Consider the following 13,651-nt stretch of genomic DNA (forward strand, 5'->3'; position numbering starts at 1 on the left):
TGATGGTGGGGGATGGTGTGATCCTCCTTTGTAGAATACTGGGAATACAGAGGACGGGGACATCTCTCTGGTGGGTTCCCATTACTGGATCCATCTGTAGGAAACACACACACTGACTGAATACATTGTTTCTATGTGTTTATCAGATGATGGGGGATCTAGGTGGAGCCTCCGTACTGCTCTCTCCTTTACAATAAAGTCTCCTCTTACCCGGTGATGTGAGGGGCGGCTGATTCTCCATCATGACGTCCTTGTAGAGATCCTTGTGTCCTTCTTCTATATAAATAAATATTATTACTTCCTCTGCTGCCAATTCCAACAATGTTTTCGCTTTACTTCCTCACAACTCACCCCTCACCCAGGAGTAGTGGCTAGTTCCTATCGTGCAGATTCACCTAGTGATGTCACAGGAAACATGTGACCAGGAAGCAGGAAATAGAGGGCGGGAAAGTGAAGTGAATAGGAGCTGCAAGCTGATCACACGTTATTACCCTATAGAGGTCTCTCCCTCCCTTTGTCCATCTTCTTTTATATTATATCCTCTCTGTATATCTCCCTGTATACCTCTCCACCTCTCTCTGTATATCTCCCTGTATACCTCTCTCTATTTCTCCCTATATACCCCTATCTCTCTCTCTCTCTCTCTCTCTCTCTCTCTCTCTCTCTCTCTCTCTCTCTCTCTCTCTCTCTCTCTCTCTCTCTCTCTCCCCCCTCCTCCTCTCCCCTTCCCCCTCCTCCTCTCCCCTTCCCCCATCTCTCTCTCCCCTTCCCCCATCTCTCTCTCCCCTCCCTCTATCTCTCTCTTCTTCTCCCCTCCTCCCTCTCATTCTCTCCCTCCTCCTTCTCGCTCTCTCTCTCTTTCCCCCTCCTCTGTCTCGTTCTCTCTCTCTCCCTCCAGCACAAGTAGTATGTGTGAAACTCGTCTACCTGACCTCAGGTTGGTGTCTTTGGTGTTATCACCTCGAAAAAATAAAAGGCAATCAGAATTCCTGGATGTGCAGCCATTTATTTTCTTACACATTTAGGAAGTATCCGGTCTATAAACCAGAGGCTCTGGAAGGACAGTTAGATAAATAGCTCTATATTTAGAATCTGGTCTGTTGTTCTTTGTACAGCACTGCGATATACACTCACTGGCCACTTTATTAGGTGTACCTTGCTAGTACCGGGTTGGAACCCCTTTTGCCTTCAGAACTGCCTTAAAGTGGATGTAAACCCGATTCTTGAAATTTGAGCTGGGCACATATATCTGCAGTGTTTTCTTATCTCTCTTCAAAGTCCCGTGGCTTTCTCCTGCTCCGTTCTTCTGGTATCCGCATAACTTCCGACAAGTTCTCCGTCACGTGATAAAACCAGCCTGAATTTTGTGTTGGGGAGGGTGCTATAAATAGATTAGCAGAGAGCTAAACTATTCACATGACAGCTCTGAGAGTCTCTGCCTATGTGGAGTGGAGCTGTGTGTCTTTCCTCCAATCAATTGTCTTGGCTGTGTGTCCAAACTTCACTTTGAGTGTTAAATTGGAAAAAAAAACCTCTTAGGCCTCATTCACACGGAGGACCGTTCGGGTCCGCCTGTCAGTTTTGACGGCGGACCTAACCGGCCGCTCAATGCATCCCTATGGAGCGTCGGATGTCAGCGGAGACATGTCCGTTGACATCCGATCCGCTAAAAACTGACGTATGGGGGGCACATCCCCATCCGTCCATGCGGATTGGATCGGGTAAGATCTGATGAAAACAGACATGTTGTCCGTTTTCATCAGATCGCTCCATAGGAGACAGCGGTGCCCGACAAGCCCCTCCCCGCTCAGTGAGCAGAGAGGAGCTTGTCATCCGTCGGCTCAGCGGAGATCTGCGGACCTTTCATACGTGCGGACCGTGCATTGGATCAGTTCAGTCACGTTTTTTTATCATCAGTTGTTGTCAGTAAACATCAGTTTTCATCCTTTTTCACTTCCGGTTTTCATCCGTTTTCCATCCGTATAGGTCCGTTTTTTTTAGAACTTTATTTAATCAGTTTTTCGTGAATTTTCCCATGATTCTTTGTTTTCCCCAGCGTGCATTGTGCTTTCCATGCTGCTTTGTGGTTTCAGCTCGCTCTGTACTTCCTGATACCTTGCTGGAGTGTTCACGATGCATACTAGCCCAACGGTCCGCACGTGTGAAAGGGCCCTAACACGATGTGAAAGAATATTTAAAGCTGAAGACAGCAGATATACATGTAAAATGTATGTAGGGAGATTTGTTTCATCCCTGTGTATTATCTGAGGTTGTTCACTTCACTGGGTACATGTGAGAGTTTACATTCACTTTAATTCTTTGTGACATTGATACTAAGGGACCCAAAGTGTGGCAAGAAAATATCCCCCACACTATTACACCGCCACCACCAGCCTGAATCGTTGATACAAGGCAGGATGGATCCATGCTTTCATGTTGTTTATACCAAATTCTGACCTTACCATCTGAATGTCTCAGCTGAATCGAGACTCACCAGACCAGGCAACGTTTTTTCAGTTTTCTTTTGTCCAATTTTGGTGAGCCTGTGCGAATTGTAGCCTCAGTTTCCTGTACTTAACTGACAGGAGTGGCACCCGGTGTGATCTTCTGCTGCTGTTGCCCATCTGCTTCATGGTATTAAGTGTTGTGCATTCAGAGATGGTATTCTGCATACCTTGGTTGTAACAAAAGGTTATTTGAGTTACTGTTGCCTTTCTATCGCCTCCAACCAGTCTGCCCATTCGCCTCTGACACGGACAAGGCATTTTCCTCCACACAACGTCCACTCACTGGATATTTTCCCTTTTTCAGACCATTCTCTGTAAACCCAAGAGATGGTTGTGCGTGAAAATCTCAGATTAGCGGTTTTTGAAATACTCTGACCAGCCTCTCTTTCACCAACAACCATGCCACCTTTGAAGTCACTTAAATCCTTTTTCTGACGCTTGGTTTGACCTTCAGCAAGTCCCTTCACCTCATTTAGATGATTAGCATTGAGTTGCTGCAATGTGATTGGTACCACAAATTGCTAATGAGCCAAACAGGTGTACCTAATAAAGTGGCCCGTGAGCAGGGCCGGATTCCAAACAAGGCCAGGCCTAGGGGCGGCAGTGGGTGCAGGGGCGGCACTGTGGCTGAGAGGAGAGGACACTTTCACTTTCATTTCGGGAGTTCCCCCTGTCATGCAGATGGTGAGAGGAGAGAAAACAGAGGGAAGAGGAGGTGAGATGGTTCTCGGCAGCAGCCCCCCCCCCCCCCTTCCTTCCGATTCTCAATGTCATTTTGTCATTTTTGGCAGCAGAACCCCCCAATGCTCAATGTCATTTTTGGCAGCAACACCCCCCAGGTTCTCAGTGTCATTTTTGGCAGTACCAATCCCATTCCCCCCCCCCCCCCCCCCCTCCGCTTCTCAATGCATCTCAGTATCCTGCTGAAAAGTCCCCCGGCGGATAATGTCCCCCCTGTACTGTGTAGACGATGGCGGCATTGAAGGACCCGGCCTTGGGGCGGCAAAGGGAGTAAATCCGGGCCTGCCCGTGAGTGTACGTCAGAGCTATATAAATAATAATTAATAGTGTGCAACTGCGGTAAGGTCTGAGGCAAGTCTCTGTGGTGAGGTGACTGTGATATTGCCCTGTGATTGGTTCCTGTGAAGGAAGTGCAGCCTATTGCAGCGGAGAGGTCTGACATGAGTTTCTGTGGAGAGCAGAATCTGCCTGTTGATTGTGATTGTTTTTTGTGGAGAAAGTGCCACCAATCACAGGGCGGGAGGTAAGGTAAGCAAGAGTAGAATCTGCCCAGTGACTGTGATCCTGCCTTGTGATTGTTTGGTGTGGAGGGAGTGCAGCCAATGGCAGTGGAGGAGGTGTGAAGCGGGAACTCTGAGGTAACAGCTGTGAGGTGTCTGGCTCTCCTATGACTGAATTCTCCATGTTGTTTTACATTGGTGACAGAAGTGAAGGTGGGATGTGTTCTGTTTTCTGTCACAGAAAATGTGGTAAAGGTAAAATAATAAATAAACTCACATTTTCATATCTCTCTATATGTATATGTAGTATCTGCTGGAGATAAAATATGTCACAGTGACTATGGAGGAAGAGGATGGAAAGTCACTTTATCCACTGGAATCACTTTATGGACGATATAAATATGCACATGCACCTTTGTTTCATGTAAATGTGCTATTGTTTATTACGTATTAGTCACAATGAGTGTCATTATTAGATTCATTTTTTATGGGTTTTTTTTTGTACTTTAGTGAATCTCCGCTATCGGCTTTTGTCTAAACAGCAGGAGCCCCACTCTTTTAAATCATAGATTTGGCACTGCAATATACCATTTTTACGAGGAGGATGGACGTGACAGGATTCCAGCAATGTCTTATCTCTACTTCTTCACAACTAGAAAGTTCCTGGCTGTGTGTGACACCACTTCCTGCCTGTGTGTGACACCACTTCCTGTCTTCCACTTAATAGAAATTAAATGACCAGCTATTGCGCAGTGTGATTTTTGCGACTTTCAACATAGTGTATCTCCAAAGCTGCTGAGAGCGAACCCATCCCATCCTGGTAATCGCCATAGATTGTAAAAAAAAAAAGGCAGAGACTCTGGGACAGATTCGCGTACCTTTTTTGAGCGGCGCATGCGCCGTCCGTGGGGGTATCCCAGTGCGCATGCTCGAAATTAAACCGGAACAAGCCAATGCTTACGACGGTGACGTCATTCTACGCAAATCCCTATTCGCGAACGACGTGTAAAAAATTCAAAAGGCGACGTGAGAACAACGGCCATACTTAACATTGAGTACGCCTCATAATAGCAGGGGTAACTATACGCCGGAAAAAGCCGAACGCAAACGACGTAAAAAAATGCCCCGGACGTACGTTCGTGGATCGCCGTAACAAGCTAATTTGCATACTCGACGCAGAATTCGAAGGAAACGCCACCTAGCGGCCGCCGAAAATTTGCACCTAAGATCCAACGGCGTACTAAGACGTACGCCTGTCGGATCGATCCGAGATGCAGTCGTATCTTGTTTTGTAAATACAAAACAAAGATACGACGCGTAAAATTTGAAATTACGCCGCGTATCAAGAGATACGCCGGCATAATTCTTTTGTGGATCTGCCCCTCTGTATGTTAGGGCTGTGGAGTGGGAACTCTGTATATGTAAAATAAAATAAAAACTTAATTGCTGAGCTACTTTCCCCATAAAATTATAAAAAATATATACTGTATACATATATATGGCATAATCACTGTAAACAAAAACCACAATGATAGTGTCCAATATTATTCCAAATACACATAGATTAGTGTAAAAGCAAAGCTGTAATATAGTGAATGCATATAAACAATCCAACATGGAGTCAAAAATAGTCTCAGTTTAACTTTCATTTTTCAGTGAAAACTCTTCTCAAGATGTGATCCTCACTGTGACATCATCCTCGCCTCACTACCACAAGTGAACACTTACCAGGTGGTAGTGACCCTCAATGCCTGAACAGCCTAGATGATGTATTGCGATAATTATTTGATGGATTGTAATTTGTATGGCTGTTTTTCCTAGTATCAGCTATGGGACAGAGGTTGTGCTGCCTCTGCAACTCTCTCAGATGTGGTATTGAATGAGATATGTGCTGAGTTGGGTGAGAATTGGCTAATGGGCATAGAGCGCCACAGGGTAAAGTTTGTTTGCTTTTACCGCTACTCCATATGTGCCAAAAACAAAGCCTGTGGGCCCAATGTGGCCCACCAGGTCATTTCATGTGGCTCTTGCACCTCTCCTGCGGCTGCGGAAACCCCCATCAAATCTACCCCCATCTTATCTCAGCAGTTGGCAGCAGAGAGGACAGAGCTCCTCCACCAGATCCTGTGCTTCTCTATGCAACCACAAAAAGGCTTACCACCCACTGCCTCAGCAGCAGAGAAGAGGACAGAACTCCTCCTACAGATCCTGCGCCTCTCTGCCCAGTTTCAGCACTCCCTTATCTCCGCCTCTTCTGGTCTCAGCATTCAGTGGACTCCAGCCCTCCTCCATATCCTGCACATTCTGTTTCTCAGATCTGCCCCCAGATTTTTCCTGTCAGCAACACAAGGTAAGGTGGGGGCACAGTGATGTAATGGAAGGCGGAGGACACTTGGCTTTTGATGGTGGGGGGAGTGCCTTGACATCGGATGCAGAGGGGGGCTCTGGAAATCTGCTTATTATCATGAAAATAATATAATTCTTTGCCCGTTGAAAAGGAGCGTCATACACAGCTGGTATCATAAGTTAAAACTAGTAATAATCCAACGCAGAGGCAATTATTTAATATGATAAAGAGTAGACACATTTCTATAGTCTTTCAGAAACAACCGGCCCTTTGAGGGCGACCATAATGCTGCAGTGACCAGTGATTGAATTGAGTTTGAAACCCCTTGAAAAAGCCAGTGGTGATGAAATGTATCAGAAGTGTGACTAGCGGTGACATACTGGTTGTTTTTATTGGCTGTGAGCTCCAAATGGAGGGTTTAATGTAGGGCTCTCAAACTGGTGGCCCTCCAGCTGTTGCAAACTACAAGTCCCGTCCTGTTTGTAACTGTCAGCCTTGCAATCCATAATGGGATTTGTAGTTTTGCAACAGCTGGCAGGCCGCTAGTTTGAGACCCCTGTCTGCGGTCAGTTCACAGGATCTCCGCCTTGTGGGGCCATTTGTTTTAACCAGTCACTTGAGCCGTTTATAAACTACCCAAGGTTGAAGTGGTTCTACTGGGATCATGGTTGAGGCTACAACCATGATCCTGGTATTGTGCTTCACAGCCGGTTATTCCCTACACAGTAAAAGTGAAGGGGGTCCCCTTTTCCAGACTCTCTCCTCCCATTAGGGAGCCTGGTAAGAATGTGACCACTGGCAACAGCTTCCAGGCACACAGTGAGAGGAACTGATGTTGTTACATATGGTACACACTGCCCAACAACCACTCCTGGTTTTCTTAGAAAATTATACGTTATTATATAAACACTGGCCAGGTCTCTCCGTCTTCCATTGTGGAATAGTAAAAACACTTACATGGTGTGCAGTGAGTCTGTGAATTATTTCTGGCTCTTAACTCTGACATAATAAAAATAACTTTTTCTTTCAGAATAAAATTTGCCTCATGGTGGCGATTTACAAATGCTTGAATATTGAAATGCTTTATTATTGACCTTTATGCTACCTAAAAAATGCCCTCTTTCTGCTGAATTATAATAAAAAAAAAAAATTAAAAAAAAATTGTATTGGTATATATCATTCAGACCACTGCTCAGCTCCCTGTGTTTGACAATCCCTTGTCTGTAAGCGCAGAAAATGGCCATTACTGATATCTAAGATTCCGCTCCCATTCACTTCAATGGGGTTCAGATTCGGGATCCAAACCTCATAACATTCGCTGAACCTGTCCTGCATTGAATTAAACACGGGTATGATCGGCTCATCTCTATTTATAATTATGACAGAACAAAACAATTAAAGAATTAAATACAAACTGATATTTAGGCACAAATTTATAAAGTACACACATTATTGTAGAAATATATGAATTTCTGATAATGTTTTAAATTCATTAACAATATACACAGGACTTATTTATTTAATATTAGTAATGTTCCTTTCATAGTACATTTACACATTTAACATCATTGTAAAATATTCTTGTATAGGTACTCCAAAGACATTGTATTGGAGTAATGCCCAGATCTGAGTAATTAACCTACCTACAGTGTTGCAGAATTTATTCACCAGAAATGAATGAGTATACATCCACTCTTCATTCTCCGACACCTCTCATCCACGCCACATTCTCCGCCAGACAGCTCTCCTCCCACCATCCACACTACATTCTCCGACAGCTCTCCTCCACCATCCACACTACATTCTCCGACAGCTCTCCTCCACCATCCACACTACATTCTCCGACAGCTCTCCTCCACCATCCACACTACATTTTCCGACAGCTCTCCACCACTATCCACACTACATTCTCCGACAGCTCTCCTCCACCATCCACACTACATTCTCTGAAAGCCCTCCCCTTACCACACACACTACACTGTATTTTCTGGTGTTTAACAAGAGTTTCTTTCTTATGGAAAGATTTCCTTCACTCTGAACATGACTTAGGACGATCACCTGCGTGATGTCTCAGGTGTGCTAGAAGGTCTGCTTTCCGAGTGAAAGAATATCCACACTCTGAACATGAATAGGGACGCTCACCTGTGTGAATTCTCTGGTGTGTATAAAGGCCTGCTTTCTGAGTGAAAGAGAATCCACACTCTGCACACGAATAAGGACGCTCACCCGTGTGAATTCTCTGGTGTCTAACAAGGCCATTTTTATGAGTGAAAGATTTCCCGCACTCTGAACATGAATAAGGACGCTCACCTGTATGAATTCTCTGATGTGCATCAAGATGATCTTTGTTAAAGAAAGCTTTCCCGCACTCTGAACATGAATAAGGACGCTCACCCGTGTGAATTCTCTGGTGTCTAAGAAGGTTTCCTTTTTGAGTAAAAGATGTCCCGCACTCTGAACATGAATAGGGACGTTCACCTGTGTGAAATCTTTGGTGTGTCACAAGCGCTTCTCTCCGAGAGAAAGATTTTCCACACTCTGAACATGAATAATGACGCTCACCCGTGTGAATTTTCTGATGTTCAACAAGGTCTCCTCTATGAGTGAAACATATACCACACTCTGAACATGAAAAGAGACGCACACCTGTTTGAATTTTCTGGTGTCTAGCAAGATTATGTTTCTTATGGAAAGAATTCCAGCACTCTGAACATGAATAGGGATGCTCACCCCTAAACACGGTCTGGTGTTTAACAGGATCTCCTTTACTAATAGAACATTTCCCGCACTCTGAACATGAGAATAGATTGTGACCTCGGTGATCTCCTTCATGAGGTGAGGAAGATTCCTCGGGATTAGAAGGATCTGTTGATCTATCTGCAGTGTGAGATCTTACATGGATATTTACAATCATAGTATGTGATTGATGAGAAGATTCCCCCTGATCAGAGGGATCCATTGATGTCTCCGGACAGGAAGGTCTGTGATGTATATTTTGTGTATTTGGATTTCCTCCTGGAGGATCCTGTGTGATGACATTATCTTCTGACTTACAATCAGCAGATAATAGAAGATGTCTCTCCGAGGAAGTCCTGACAGCACATTCATCTGTTGGAAAGAAGGAAAAAAAATATATAAAAAATCTCAGTAGATGACAAATAACTGGAGTTTTAGCTCCTCCCCCCGTCGGTGGAATAAGTGGAAATGCCGATCTCACAGCTGGGCTCCTGTTCTCCCTCCAAAATCAATCAGAAAAGTTTTCACACCGAGTCCATATATGATCTGCTAATTCTAGAATAATAAATAGTTATGACTGAGGCTTCATTATCCAAAACGTGTTAGTGGATTGTTACTACATCGGATTGCCTGGATTTTAAATTTATAAAGAGTTTGCAGATCATACAAGGGCTCCAGCGTGAACACTTTTATAAATAAGTCAGTAATAAAAAAAGTCGTGTTGATCTAATGGTCAATAGTTTTTTTAGAACTCTGACATGGCCCTAAGTTAGGGGTCCAGGCACTAGGGTTGCCAATTTTTCTGTAAGCCAAACCTGAACACTATCGGCGCACCGTAAACATTTTTTTTTAGTATACAGTATATAATTATGACAGACCTTTGGGCACTCCAAAGAAAATAGTAATGTGGCACACATAGTGCCCCCTCGCCCTCCTGTCAGGTCCTGTTCCGAGCCACATTCCTGTCTGAATAATGTTTCAGGTGGACTGAAACCCAGACACATGATTCAAATCCTGGATGGGGGGAGCAACCCTACCAGCCATCCAGTAGGAATCACCAAGTGCCAAGCTAACCCTACCTGCAAATCTGTCACCAATCATCAATGGTCCCTCTCCCGAGCTGGCTGCTCCCTCTCCTTGACACACTTTACTCCATAACCTCAAGGGTTAACTGGATTGTGCATTTCGTTCCCCAGTGTTCCTTGATACACGCTATAGAACCCAATCCTCTTCGTAACTCAGATCAGATGGTTACTCTTAACCCATAATTTCCATAGAAGTGTATTTCTACAATATACGGAATCATAAATGCATTTCACTCTCTCTAATAACACTATACCGGATTTGGCAAAGTGGCGCTTTCCATATTTTATTTATAGCTTATTTGCATCCCAGTAAATAGCATCAAAAGTCCGATGCTCGGAACCCATCCCGGGGTCCCGCTAAGGGAAAACTCCACCATACAGTTCACATCTTTACAGCATCCTCACTGATCACCTCCCATACACGGACAGACCACAAGATCCAGTCTTCTTCTACATATATCATTTCAGAAGCAGGAAGTGACACATGCAGGGGAAGGCACTGAAGCAGGAAGTGACACATGCAGGGGAAGGCACAGAAGCAGGAAGTGAAACATGCAGGGGAAGGCACTGAAGCAGGAAGTGACACATGCAGGGGAAGGCACTGAAGCAGGAAGTGACACATGCAGGAGAAGGCAAAGAAGCAGGAAGTGACACATGCAGGGGAAGGCACAGAAGCAGGAAGTGACACATGCAGGGGAATGCACATCACAGCACCGAGTGTTAACCTTTCCCATGTCACACATTAACCCTTTATTAGATACTTAAAGCTTTAGCACCTGCCTACAGGATATTGGGAATATCTTCATTATCTAACATTTTTCCTGACTGCAATCCTTATACTTAGAAGTAAAAGAAGACTATTTCTTCCATAGTGCCTATACTTACTTGAGTTGATAGGTGGAGAAATTTCTTCCTGTTCACTTTTCGTAATCATCCCAATCTCCTCCGCGAATGGCTGATCACCCCCCACATAAGTCTCTATTTCTTCTTCTTTAACCTCAGCTTTTATATTAATCCGTTCTTCATCCTACACCAAAATAATAGAAAACATCTATTAAAGCAGAACTCCGGGCAGAGATAAAAGACACAAATGACAGCAGCTCTGCATTCATTAATACATTACTGTGTGTGTGTGTTTTTAAATAAATGTAAGCAGTGTAAGTACCTGAATGTGACCTGGTATCAGGCTCTTGCAGTACCTGTCCATAAGAGTTTAGACTGGGAGAGGGGTAAGCCAGAACAATGAGCCAATCAGCTGTACTGCAGTTCTAACAAGGGACATGCTGATAGCAGGAGCCGCAGAGTGACAGAATGATGAGCTCATTAGTTTACTGCTTCTCGTTTCAATATTTAGTCACAGCCAGAGGGAAGGAGAAGGCTGTATCTGATCTGAAGCAGAGACAAATCAGGCCTACTGCCCATTTCCTTTGAGCTTAGGAGGCCCATCCCTAGTGGCAAATGATCACAGGACAATTCCGGGGTGGAGCGAAATGCATTAGGTGGGTGGATACTTCCGGTGATGTCATATCCGCCATTTGAAACGCAAACTGCGGCTCATTGAATTCCAGGACGGCGTTGGTATATGCTCAGATACAAGGAGTATTTTGTATATTTTTAATTGGCTTTAAAAGTGATTTCTTAACCTAATAAACAGTATTACACTATGGATATTTCCTGGGCATATTCCCTGTGATATATATGAGGAGTTATCCCCACCTGCTGAGTAACTACAAGGACAAGCAGACCATCTACTGAGAACATTATCTGATGAGCATCCATGGCCCACCTCACCACCTGTCCCCTGGACCCTGTCCCCCTCACAATTACTGCGACCACCTTCCCGCTCTATCCTAAAACTCTCTAACGCACATGTTCAACCTCTCCCTCCCTGCTGCACTGGGTACCCCAATACTTAAAAAAAACCCTCACTAGACCCCTCCTGTTTGAATAACTTAAGACCCATCTCGCTGCTCCCATTTGCCTCCAAGCTAATCGAACACCTTGTCCACGACCGAATGAGTTGCTACCTCACTGACAACAACCTTCTTGATCCTACAGTTCGACATCCTCCCTACTAAAACTCACCAATGACCTACTAACTGCTAAAACCAACGGCCAGTACGCCATACTCATACTCTAGGACCTATCTGCTGCATTTCGACACAGTTGACCACCTGCTCCTCCTCAGTCAACTCCACTCCCTTGGCCTCCATGATTCTGATTTAGGCTGGTTTATCCTCCTACCTATCTTAGCGCACTTTTAGTGTCACAACTCCATCTCGTCTGCTGATCTATGCAGATTGTCACTTGCCACCTCACTTGCCATGTCATCTGCCATCAAATGCAGATTGTCACTTGCCACCAGATGCATTTTGTCACCAGGGGCCAGCGCTACTGATTTGATCTCTGCTGCCATTTTACCGAGTAGACCAGCTACTGGTGGCGCAAGAGCCTAGGTGGCTGCCAATGAAAATAGGGGGGGGGGGGGGGATTGGCAGCATCTCCATTTCTATTTTGAGCCACCTGGGCTCCGCCTCAGTAGCCACCGAGCTCAAATCACCAGTGCCGGTCCCAGACCTCTAGCGATTCACCAGTTGTCGGGACAAAGCCAATTTCCTGTGATTTTACCCTGGACACGGTAAGACCGGGACAAGGGTCTGAATATCGTGATTGTCCCAAAAAAAAAAAAAAATCAGGACTGTTGGCTTGTATAGCGCTGATCCCGGACCTCTAGCGATTCACCAGGAGACGGGACAAAGCCAATTTCCAGTGATTTTACCCGGGACACAGTAAGACCGGGACAAGGGTCTGAATACCGTGAATGTCCCAAAAAAAAAAAAAAAATCGGGACTGTTGGCTTGTATAGTGCCGATCCCGGACCTCTAGCTTTTCCTCAGGAGATCGGACAAAGCCGATTCCGGTGATTTTACCCGGGACAAGGGTCTGAATACCATGAATGTCCCAGGACAATCGGACTGTTGGCATGTATGGCTCCATGTTCATAATCTCGCACATGCCCAGTACAGCATTGCAGCTCTCCTGTGTAATACTGCTCTCTCCTGTGTTGCGCTTGCCACCTCTACAACCCTCGAAATATATGGAGTCACATGGGGTTAACATTTTTCTTCTGAATGGGAAGCCAGTCTCGTGGGATGTTGGGGCTGATGCCAGGCAAAGGAAATTACGTTCCCCCGGAATATAAACACCATGGCCGCGATTCAGATACATTAGAGTATCTTTAGTGCGGCGTAGCGCATCTGATATGCGCTACGCCCCCGTAAGATAGTGAGGGGAGATCAGTATTCACAAAGCTCTTGCCGACAACATTGCGCCGGCGTAACGTAAATAGGCCGGCGTAAGCCCGCGTAATTCAAAGTAGGTGGAAGGTGGGTGTGATGTATTTAAATGAATCGTGACCCCATGTTAATGAAGCGCTGAACGAACGGCGCATGCTCAGTATCACGTCGAATTTACTCCCTAACATATGCTGGCTCAATGCCTGTGACGTAAACGTAACCTACGCCCAGCCCCATTCACGTACGACTTACAAAAACAACGTAAAATTTGACGGCTGTTCCGACGTCCATACTTTGCATTGGCTGCGCCTCATTACAGCAGGGTTAACGTTACGCCGGACGTAAGCCTTACGTAAACGGCGTAGCTAAATCCGATGAACGCAAGTACGTTTCTGAATCAGCGTATCTAGCTCATTTGCATATTCTACACGTAAGTCTA

General features: G+C 45.1%; 1 protein-coding gene and 1 pseudogene across 1 annotated transcript in view; one reads left to right on the forward strand and one right to left on the reverse strand.

Moving 5' to 3' along the window:
• Positions 1-13,651, forward strand: part of LOC120910546 (zinc finger protein 850-like) — a 1,103,195-nt gene that overhangs the window by 673,318 nt on the left and 416,226 nt on the right.
• Positions 1-13,651, reverse strand: part of LOC120910197 — a 35,840-nt pseudogene that overhangs the window by 17,248 nt on the left and 4,941 nt on the right.

This window comes from Rana temporaria, chromosome 8, assembly GCF_905171775.1.
Source record: "Rana temporaria chromosome 8, aRanTem1.1, whole genome shotgun sequence".
Classification (NCBI taxonomy): Eukaryota; Metazoa; Chordata; class Amphibia; order Anura; family Ranidae; genus Rana; species Rana temporaria.